The sequence below is a fragment of the Schistocerca serialis genome, chromosome 3, assembly GCF_023864345.2.
Source record: "Schistocerca serialis cubense isolate TAMUIC-IGC-003099 chromosome 3, iqSchSeri2.2, whole genome shotgun sequence".
Taxonomy (NCBI): Eukaryota; Metazoa; Arthropoda; class Insecta; order Orthoptera; family Acrididae; genus Schistocerca; species Schistocerca serialis.
The window spans coordinates 148,440,972-148,453,461 of record NC_064640.1 but is presented as its reverse complement, the minus strand read 5'-3'; positions in this window follow the sequence as shown (position 1 = coordinate 148,453,461).

Here is a 12,490-nt window from a genome sequence, read left to right as displayed (position 1 = left end):
TTCCAGCACGTTCATCCGTCACGTTCCCAGTCCGTTGAAATTTTTCAAACAGATCCTTTATTGTATCGCTTTTCGGTCCTTTGGTTACATTAAACCTCCGTTGAAAACTTCGTCTTGTTGCAACAACACTGTGTTCTAGGCGGTGGAATTCCAACACCAGAAAAATCCTCTCTTCTAAGGAATAAACCATGTTGTCTACAGCACACTTGCACGTTGTGAACAGCACACCCTTACAGCAGAAAGACGACGTACAGAATGGCGCACCCACAGACTGCGTTGTCTTCTATATCTTTCACATCACTTGCAGCGCCATCTGTTGTTGAAAATTGTAACTACTGCAATTTCGAAAGTTTGTCCGCCTGAAAATGTACTGTTGTCCCAAGCATATTGCAACAAACGGTGTATTTCTATCGCTGCTCGTTTAGTTTTTATTGCCGTTTCAAATATACCGGTCATTTTTTAAACACCCTGTAAGAAGAAACATGTGGTTTTGTGGATGATGGAGCTCCAGATGATCGAAGTTTGAAGCATTTTACGTAAATCAACTACAATATCAATTCTAACGTATTGTTCTAGTGTCTGAAGTCAGTACCAAGAAGATACTGGTAAGAGTGAAGTGATCGTAGAACATAAACACTTGCACTTCAAATACAGGACATAAATGTCCTACATCTGACATACATTCACGCTGCAAATTTTCTATCCCACTCACTACGGTGACAAACTTTAAGAAGATAAAACTACTTCCTTCTACACCAAAGAAACAAAAAAACATAGTGTTTGTAACACATGCACAATATAGCTTTCCAGAGGTGTATAGCGCCCACTGTTCACATCCAGTCCTGGTTGGTAAATTATACTATGCTCGTATCAGTCCTATAAAATGATCGTCATCAATTGAGAATGCCTCTTAGAAGGAAACAGACAAACGCATAGCAACAGTGTTCGACGTGAAATTATACTTCATGTTGCCACTAACTCCGTAAACAGGACAGCTGTCAAGCAGATGTGTACAGGGGGATTGAGTACCCCACAAACATCTGTCACTAACTTAGAATCACCGTAGTTATGAAACTGAAGAATCGATTTTATGTCCCAAGATGTGGCAGGGGAATGGAGTACTTTGCATAAATCTTCGTTCATCTAGAGGAGGGCGCCAAAACAGGTTTTCCATCACTGAACGTAGGTCATTATCACACGTGACTTGGACGTCCTCTAGTGACTGTGGTATTGTGAGGTTTGCTGTTAACTCTCGCAGGTAGATAGCGCACTAAGTCACACACAGAAACATAATTATGTATGAGTCGAACATCGGTTACACTACACCGCTTGATACACCCCAAGAGAACAACGGAAAAAATTATTTATGTGCGTGATAAATAGCCTGCAACAACGTCTCCCTCTCTCTAGACTACATCATCAATCTACCATTAAATCACACCTCGTTACTGCCCCATTTCAACCGATCATTCCATCCACTTTCTGTCATGTTTTATCGCAGCTGCAAGTCAATTTAGAGGCATATTCTAACAGTCTGCGTGGTGTCTGATTGTTCTAAGTCGTGTCTCCCTACTTCTTTCGCGCAACGACGGTCTGATCTTGTTTTTTAGGGAATTGACTAATTTGAACCTGGGACCTGTTGCTGGTAAGGATACGCCAGACCACACATGACATGTAGAGTTCAGAAGAATTCAGTGAGACTATCGATGATACAATCAAATACTTAATGATTTCAGCGTCAACTCCACTGCACCCCATGTAAAAGAATCTTAATACTAACCAAATTTAGTGGAAGGGGTTCAAGGCTTTCCTATTTTTAGTTAGCTGGTAAAATAACGTCGAAAAAGCAGTTAAGTTTACCACTGGAATTTTTATTCTACTCACAAAACATTGTTTATAAATTGCACTATTGATAAAAGGAAATGTTTTAATACAGGATGATAAAAACCAACTACCTTCAACAAAAATGTGAACGAATATTCCCTGAATGGGTTTCCGAGTTCTATAATGGATTGAAGGATGACCTATGCCATATCACATCTATAATCTAGGTTTAAATTAAGTTGCATAAAAGAGAAAACTATCAAAAATGGTCTACAGTGACCCTCAGTTATCTTTAATTACTTATTTAACTTGTCGTAAATTACAGTGGCTGATGTGGCTCCTCAATGATTATATAACAGAAAAATCATCGCGTTTCAGATTTTAACTTCAAGTAGCAAATGTGAATACCATGAGCTTTAATTGACGATCGACACTAGTATTACGCAAAAAGGGGTTGTAACAGATGAGACTTCTGCAGTTCTGAGTGAAGCCTTATGCGCTCTTATGCGGCATCGCGTGCTTTCATTATCTTGTCGGTGGTTAGGCAGCCCCAGGGGGCGGCGGGCGGCGCCAGCTCCACACACCTCGCTGTCTCGGTAGCAACTCTTACTAACTTCTCTTTACTACAATTTACTGAAGTTGTCTTAAGAAAAAGGTATCTGGCTGTGTTTTCAACTGACCAATCAGGGTCTCAATGTTAACCTTAAGCTCCGCCTACAAAAATTCTGTCTATCCAATGAGAAACGTTATACTTTTCGTGGTGGGGGAATGTTTTTAATGTTTGCAACGTAACAGAGACGCGTATATTCTCACGCTAAAACTTACAGTTGGTGTGGCCCTTTTAGAGCTAAAGAGCATTGGATTACCACTTGAGGGACTGCAATATACAACTAAAGAATGCATTGTGTGTTTGACCCCGTGTAGGACTGTTTAGATGTTTGAAACCCTAACAGGCTGGTGCCGGCAGAGGTTCGAGTCCTCCCTCGGGCATGAGTGTGTGTGTTTGTCCTTAGGATAATTTAGGTTAAGTAGTGTGTAAGCTTAGGGACTGATGACCTTAGCAGTTAAGTCCCATAAGATTTCACACATATTTGAACATTTGAACAAACCCTAACAAACAGTATGTACAATGCGGTTCTCGGTACTCTCCACCAATCACAACCTTACAGTGTCGGCTAACAAATACATTACAAACAGTTGCTGTATTGTTTTTTAATAACATTCTACTGTATGTGTATTGAGGTATAGTGATACATGCAAGTTGACTGCTGCCTTCAATGCTTTCGAAGTAAAACGAGAACCATCTGCCCCTAAAATTCTAAATTGACTTGCATCTGCGTTAAAGGATGACAGAAAGTGGATGGAGTGATTGGATGAGATGGGATTGTAACGAGGCATGATTTAATGGTAGACTGATGATATACTAGAGAGAGGGAGATGTTGCTGCAGGCCATTTATCGCGCACATAAACCATTTTTTTCTGCTATTTTCTTGGGGTGGATCAGTTGTGTGGTGTAACCTACGTTCGACTCATATATAATTATGTGTTCGGTGTGTGGCTTAGAGCGCTATCTACATGTGATCGTTAACAGCAAACCTCCCCATACCACAGTCATCAAAGGACTTCCAACTCATGTGTGATGATGAAATATGTCTATCGATGGAAAACCTGTTTCAGCGCCCTCATCGAGATGAACAAAGATTTATGCGACGTACTCCACTTCCCTGCCGCATCATGGGGCATAAAAAGCGAATCTTCAGTTTCATAACTACAGTGATTCTAAGTTAATGGCAAGTGTTCCAGGTACGGCAATCCCCATGTATACCTCTGCTTGACAGTTGCCCTGTTATTGAGTTAGTGGCAGCATGATGTGTAATTTCACATGTCAAACATTGCTGCTATGAGTTTGCCTGTTTCCTTGCAAGAGCCACTCTCTCTGGAAAGCTATACTGAGCATGTATCATAAAGACTCTTATGTCTTTTTTTCTGTGGTGTAGAAGGAAGTAGTTCTATCTTCTTAATGTTTGTTACCATAGTGAGTGGGATAGAAGAGTTGCAGGGTGAATGTATGTCATATGTTGGACGTCTATGTCCTGCATTAAGTCCATATATTTATATTCTACGGTCATTTCTCTCTTACCAGTACTCTCTTCATACTGATCCCTTACACTAGAACAATACTTTAGAATTGATATCGTAGTTGATTTACGTAAAATTCTTCAAACTCTGTCCGTCTGGAGCTCCATCATGCATAAAACCACACCTTTCTTCCTAACAGTCTATTATATCATCACAACACACTTTGTTACCTACTATACACCGATAAGAGGTGCTAACCTCTTCGATACGCGCGCATGTGGAGATACACTACTGGTCATTAAAACTGCTACACCAAGAAGATGATAAACAGGTATTCATTGGACAAATATATTATACTAGAACTGACATGTGATTACATTTTCACACAATTTGGGTGCATAGATCCTAAGAAATCACAACCCAGAACAACCACCTGTGGCCGAAATAACGGCCTTGATACGCCTGGGCATTGAGTCAAACAGAGCTTGGATGGCGTGTACAGGTACAGCTGCCCATGCAGCTTCAACACGATTCCACACTTCATCAAGAGTAGTGACTGGCGTATTGTGACGAACCAGTTACTCGGCCACCATTGACCAGACGTTTTCAGTTGGTGAGAGATCTGGAAAATGTGCTGACCAGGGCACCAGTCGAATATTTTCTGTATCCAGAAAGGCCCGTACAGGACCTGCAACTTGCAGTCGTGCATTATCCTGCTGAAATGTAGGGTTTTGCAGGGATCGAATGAAGGGTAGAGCCACGGGTCGTAACACATCTGAAATGTAACGTCCACTGTTCAAAGTGCCGTCAATGCGAACAAGAGGTGACCGAGACGTGTAACCAATGGCACCCCATACCATCACGCCCTGTGGTACGCCAGTATGGCGATGACGAATACACGTTTCCATTGTGCGTTCACCGCGATGTAGCCAAACACGGATGCGACCATCATGATGCTGTAAAAAGAACCTGGATTCATCCGAAAAAATTACATTTTGCCATTCGTGCATCCAGGTCCGTCGTTGAGTGCACCATCGAAGGCGCTCCTGTCTGTGATGCAGCGTCAAGGGTAACTGCAGCCATCGTCTCCGAGATGATATTCCATGCTGCTGCAAAAGTCGTCGAACTGTTCGTGCAGATGGTTGTTGTCTTGCAAACGTCCCCATCTGTTGACTCAGGGATCGAGACGTGGCTGCACGATCCGTTACAGCCATGTGGATAAGATGCCTGCAATCTCGACTGCTAGTGATAAGAGGCCCTTGGGATCCAGCACGGCGTTCCGTATTACCTTTCTGAACCCACCGATTCCATATTCTGCTAACAGTCATTGGATTTCGACCAACGCGAGCAGCAATGTCACGATACGATAAACCGCAATCGCGATGGGCTACAATCCGACCTTTATCAAAGTCGGAAACGTGATGGTACGCATTTCTTCCCCTTACACGAGGCATCACAACAACGTTTCACCAGGCAACGCCGGTCAACTGCTTTTTGTGTATGAGAAATCGGTTGAAAACATTGCTATTGTCAGCACGTTGTAAATGTCGCCACCGGCGCTAACGTTGTGTGAATGCTCTGAAAAGCTAATCATTTGCATATCACAGCATCTTCTTCCTGTCGGTTAAATTTCGCGTCTGTAGCACGTCATCTTCGTGGTGTAACAATTTTAATGGCAAGTAGTGTATTTTGTGCATTTGGATGGCTGCCATGAGTAAGATTGTCGCGGAACAGTCTTTGCTGAACAGTAGTTACGGACTCGGCTCGCTCTGCTCCTGCACGGGACGTGAAATATAGTGATCTGCTATTGGTCAGCTGCAAATAAAATCGGTGACAGTGTTGCCGGGAGGGTTGGTAAAAGACAATGTGAGGCGATCTTCCAGCCTCTAACTTTATCTAAGAATGCGAGAATGCTCTGTGACTCCCACCTTCTTAGGCTATCGTGATCGTAAATTATGCACAATGATGGAAGTGCTAGAAAAATGTAGATCGGTATAGGACGCTGTCTGATGTACTTTGGTGTGCGCATGTGTCGTACAATAGTGGAGGGGTGGTTTAGCAAAGATACAAAAATTGGGAAGCATGATACAGTGCCATTAGTTGGCATTGAGATTACGGAAAAACTGGTAACACTGCCCAAATTGATCGCATTATCAACTGTGATTTTTATTACAGTACATTGACGATGTCTCCCCCCCCCCCCCCCCCCAAATCTGTCCACTGGTATACTGTTGATTACCACATAATGATTCACTTACATCACTTCTTTAAGGTGGATTAAGAGTCTTAGTGGAGGGGCAACACCTACGAGGAATGGTTGGTAAAGCACACAAGACTCGCAAAGTGCACCTTTAACAGCTTTAGAAATGAAATGAGTGGGTCGTGTGGCACTGTAGGCCGGGAAGTCCCTTCGAGGGAAGTTCGGCCGCTATGTGCAATTCTTATTTGGGGGACTTACGCGTTAGAGATGGTGAGAGGATGATGAGGAGAACGCAAAACCCAATCCACAAGCAGAGAAAATCTCCAGCGCAGTCGGGAATCGAACCCTGGCAGGCTGCATGGTAGGCAAGCACGTCACCTCTCAGCTAAGCAGGCAGACACGGCATTAGAATAAACCAACCACTGATGTAATGACAGTTAGTCCTGAATGAAACTCACTCTGCAGGGGAGTGTGTGCTGATGTGAAACCTCCTGGCAGATTATAACTGTGTACCAGACCGAGATTCGAACTCCGAACCTTCGCCTTTCGCAGGCATCTGCTCTACCATCTGAGCTACCCAAGTACGACTCACGACCCGTCCTCACCCTAGGCTGCGGCTGAGCCATGTCTCCACAATATTCATTCTTCCGGGATTGCTCGTTCCGCAAGGTTCGCGGAAGAGCTACTTTCGAGTTTGGAAGGTAGGAGAGGCGGTACTGGCGGAATTAAAGCTTTGAGGAGAGGTAGTGAGTCGCGCTTGCGTAGCGCAGATGATAGAGCACTTGTCCGCAAAAGGCAATGGTCCCGAGTTCGAGTCTAGGTCCGGCACACAGTTTTAATCTGCCAGAAAGTTTCATAGGTAGTTCTGCTGAAACGTTTCCTTCAAGGCCAATCCACACTTACCATCATGTCACATCGTGACAAATCCCATCAAAACATTACGCAGTGCGTTTCAAATGGCGACATCCACACTGGCCGTCATGTAGCATCAAGTCGAGTCATGGCGCCGTCACTGTTGGTCAGGAAGAAAATTTGATCAGCTGCTGTCACCATTCATTGTTGATCACATGACTCCCAAGCTCATTTCCTCCTGAAACGCAGCCACGTGCACATCCCCATATTTCGCTTCATTGTGGTTGACATTAGTTGTTATTCTAAGTCTTCGTTGTTCGTTATTTTTGTTATGTGTTATAAACTATTTCGTTTGGTTATTTCTTTTGTTGAAACTTGAATTCTATACTGAATGACGAAAGATTAACTGAAGCAATGAAGCAGCCATCCGAATTGTATGACATGAGTATGCTAAACCACTTGCCCTCTGCTACATCTATAAAGTGGATTCTTCTATGTACCAGAACCGTATTTAATACTTTACAATGAAATGGACTGCAATATTGCTGCAACTAGAAGTGAGAAAAATACTATGGGTAGAAAAAGAAATGTTATTAAACAGAATTAACTCGCACGCTGTCAGGCATTTGTAATGATTGATACAGAAATGACCAACAATTTCAGACATTGCGACAGAGGCAAAAAATTTTTTGAGAAATATACGTCAAGTAATGTATTAGAGTCGTTTCTTTAAATACTGTATATGTTTGTGGCAGGCTCATTTAATGTTAAGTAACTCTCTGGATCGTACGTGAAACAGTTTAGCAAGCATCAGTGGTCAATATTGATATGACGTCACTAGCTAACCCCAGTACAAATAAGTCACTTGAATGATTAAAACCCATATTTAAGATCTAAATAAAACCTGTAAATTTTGGAGGGAAAGATATTGAGGGAGATATGAATAGTAACCAGAATCAGACGACACTGCCTGACCATCTGTGAGCGTCTGACGCTGAGTCACCAAAAACTACGTTTCGTAAACCACATCAAATACTGACGAATCGATTCCACAGACCGAACGTGAGGAGAGGGGCTAGTGTAATTGGTTAATACAAACCATAAAAAAATGCACGGAAGTATGTTTTTTAACACAAACCTACGTTTTTTTAAATGGAACCCCGTTAGTTTTGTTAGCACATCTGAACATATAAACAAATACGTAATCAATGCCGTTTGTTGCATTGTAAAATGTTAATTACATCCGGAGATATTGTAACCTAAAGTTGACGCTTGAGTACCACTCCTCCGCTGTTCGATCGTGTGTATCGGAGAGCACCGAATTGCGTAGGGATCCAAAGGGAACGGTGATGGACCCTAGGTACAGAAGAGACTGGAACAGCTTATTGCGTCCACATGTTAACACCTTTTTATTGGTCTTTTTCACCGACGCACATGTACATTACCATGAGGGGTGAGGTACACGTTCGACGGGCGTTTCATAGGACGTGGAGGACGCATAAATTGGCCAGCCCGTTCTCCTGATCTTACACCTCTGGACTTCTTTCGGTGGGGTACGTTAAAGGAGAATGTGTACCGTGATGTGCGTACAACCCCAGAGGATATGAAACAACGTATTGTGGCAGCCTGAGGCGACATTACACCAGATGTACTGCGGCGTGTACGACATTCATTACGCCAGAGATTGCAATTGTGTGCAGCAAATGATGGCCACCACATTGAACATCTATTGGCCTGACATGTTGGGACACACTCTATCCCACTCCGTAATTGAAAACGGAAACCACGTGTATATATATATATATATATATATATATATATATATATATATATATATATATACGTGTGTGTATTTATATATATATACTCTACAATATTGTGTATATGCTTTCATGTCTAAAAACAAAATTGAGAATCATCTTGCGAAGAGAGCAATTCCTGTGAAAAAACAGTTGAGGACAACCATGTGAATTCAGTCCACATTACTTTAACTGACATGATGTGATGGACAATGTTAATACACCATGAGATGATGGTGCCATGACGTGAACTGGTCTTTTTTTGCTCAAGAAGGAAACTTTATGTATTGTTGAGCCATGGCTCCAATGATATCCAATACATCACTGATAATTCTTTATGCTGTTGTACTATATACATTAACTCTGTTACCAATAACTATATTAAATGTGCAAGTTGCATATGCCATTAATATCATTAGAAGTCTGTTTATCAGTGAGACAGCATTTTTCTGATCACCAGCAAATTCCAATTTCTCGTTGACTTGACCTAATAACCACCACACTGTTTCTTTTGAATTTTGAAACCTCCCTTCAGATATCTTGTTTCCATAATTTTCAAAAGGATTTCCCCTTTCCGCAAGTACATCAGTACGGCTGCAGTGACTAGTTACATGGTCAAGATACAACATTTTTCATCTTCAGCGCCATCTAAAACAACAAAACACGCCGCTGTCTTAATACAGTATGTGTTTACTTTATTCTAACCGTAATCAATTCAAGATTACGAGCTTCTGACCTCAGTAGACTTTAACCATGATCAACTTCCTCATTTAACTTTAACTGAGAATGGTACAGTCGAATTTGGCGTTGACCTCAATTTAAAGGTTGACTTAACAAGGGTTAAATTTTAATTGACGTGTTGTGTAGTCGGCCCTAAGTGATCTAATAGGCCCGATGGAGTGCAATAGGGCGCCAGAGTGTTCTTCAAATCAGTAACTTAATGCAGTCAGCCATGCAATCATTGGTGTTCTCATCTTCGAAGATGGGAGTGTCCACAGCACACCCATTATGAAGAAATAGAAGAAAGGGCTATGCTTAATCACTGATAATGTTGATATAAACATACTGGTACCTATTCAGAGTAAAAAGAATGAGGGGCCCAGGAGATTTTTATTTATACACTGTAAGAACATTATGTTCCACCATCTAGATACTGTGTTGGACAGTACTTTACATTAATGTTCAATTAACACTCATAGAGACAATAACAAAATCACATAAATTATACTTTAAATGACAATTTATATACACATTGTACTTTGAAGCATAATTATAGCATGAAGGACAATAGTTCTACTGTTTATATGTGCAGTTTATTACCACTTAACCTTAGAGATGGAAAACTGAAGAAAACAAAGGAGGTAAATGAACAGAACAGAGAAAATGTAGGCATCATTATGAGTAAGGTACCACTGCAGCTTCCAGGAACTGTAATCTTGGAATACTCATTAAGTATACACCCCATGTCTAGTTGCCGACATTCTACTACTACTCTACATCTACACGCTCCAGTAAGTGTTTCTCAGGCTCTGAAATGTTATTCCCCTTGCTACTATTCCAGCACAACTGCAATTATTAACTAACGAACATTACATTACATTATAAAGTTACACATTGGCACTGATACTGTCTTACAACTATTGTTATTACCACTATGGCACAAATCTAATGTTAATAATTACTTAAAGTATTTGACCCAGGCAAGATGTAGGACCAGCACTTCCTTTTTCTATCGTTTAGAAAGTGTTGTACTTGGGATCGTTCATGAGCTTCTGGACTCCAGACTGAAAGCTCCACACATATAATGATGTCTCTGATTACTCACACTGTCTTTAGGGTCTTACTCCCTGTGTTGCACACACTGCATCCTGGGAAATACACAGTGCATGGTGATTCCCTTTTGTGCATGATCCCTTAATCGGGCAGGTAGGTTAGAAAATTTAAAAAGGGAAGTGGATAGATTAAAGTTAGATATAGTGGGAATTAGTGAAGTTAGGTGGCAGGAGGAACAAGACTTTTGGTCACGTGAATACAGGGTAATAAATACAAAATCAAATAGGGGTAATGCAGGAGTAGGTTTAATAATGAATAAAAAAAAATAGGAGTGCGGATAAGCTACTACAAACAGCATAGTGAACGCATTATTGTGGCCAAGATAGACACAAAGCCCATGCCTACTACAGTAGTACAAGTTTATATGCCAACTAGCTCTGCAGATGATGAAGAAATTGATGAAATGTATGATGAGATAAAAGAAATTATTCAGGTAGTGAAGGGAGATGAAAATTTAATAGTCATGGGTGACTGGAATTCGAGAGTAGGAGAAGGGAGAGAAGGAAACATAGTAGGTGAATATGTATTGAAGCTAAGAAATGAAAGAGGAAGCCGTCTGGTAGAATTTTACACAGAGCATAACTTAATCATAGCTAACACTTGGTTCAAGAATCATAAAAGAAGGTTGTATACGTCTAAGAATCCTGGAGATACTAGAAGGTATCAGATAGATTATATAATGGTAAGACAGAGATTTAGGAACCAGGTTTTAAATTGTAAGACATTTCCAGGGGCAGATGTGGACTCTGACCACAATCTATTGGTTATGAACTGTAGATTAAAACTGAAGAAACTACAAAAAGGTGGTAAATTAAGAAGATGGGACCTGAATAAACTGAAAGAACCAGAGATTGTACAGAGTTTCAGGGAGAGCATAAGGGAACAATTGTCACGAATGGGGGAGAGAAATACAATAGAAGAAGAATGGGTAGCTTTGAGGGATAAAGTAGTGAAGGCAGCAGAGGATCAAGTAGGGAAAAGAACGAGGACTAAGGGAAATCCTTGGGTAACAGAAGAAATATTGAATTTAATTGATGAAAGGAGAAAATATAAAAATGCAGTAAATGAAGCAGGCAAAAAGGAATACAAACGTCTCAAAAATGAGGTCGACAGGAAGTGCAAAATGGCTAAGCAGGGATGGCTAGAGGACAAATGTAAGGCTGTAGAGGGTCATCTCACTAGGGGTAAGATAGATACTGCCTACAGGAAAATTAAAGAGACCTTTGGAGAAAAGAGAACCACTTGTATGATTATCAAGAGCTCAGGTGGAAATCCAGTTCTAAGCAAAGAAGGGAAAGCAGAGAGGTGGAAGGAGTATATAGAGGGTCTGTACAAGGTCGATGTACTTGAGGACAATATTATGGAAATGGAAGAGGATGTAGATGAAGACGAAATGGGAGATATGATACAGCGTGAAGAGTTTGACAGAGCACTGAAAGACCTGAGTCGAAACAAGGCCCCGGGAGTAGACAACATTCCATTAGAACTACTGACAGCCTTGGGAGAGCCATTGCTGACAAAACTCTACCATCTGGTGAGCAAGATGTATGAGACAGGTGAAATACCCTTAGACTTCAAGAAGAATACAATAATTCCAATCCCAAAGAAAGCAGGTGTTGACAGATGTGAAAATTACCGGACTATCAGTTTAATAAGTCACAGCTGCAAAATACTAACGCGAATTTTTTACAGACGAATGGAAAAATTGGTAGAAGCCGACCTTGGGTGAAGATCATTTTGGATTCCGTAGAAATATTGGAACATGTGAGGCAATACTGACCCTACGACTTATCTTAGAAGAAAGATTAAGGAAAGGCAAACCTACGTTTCTAGCATTTGTAGACTTAGAGAAAGCTTTTGACAATGTTGACTGGAATATTCTCTTTCAAATTCTAAAGGTAG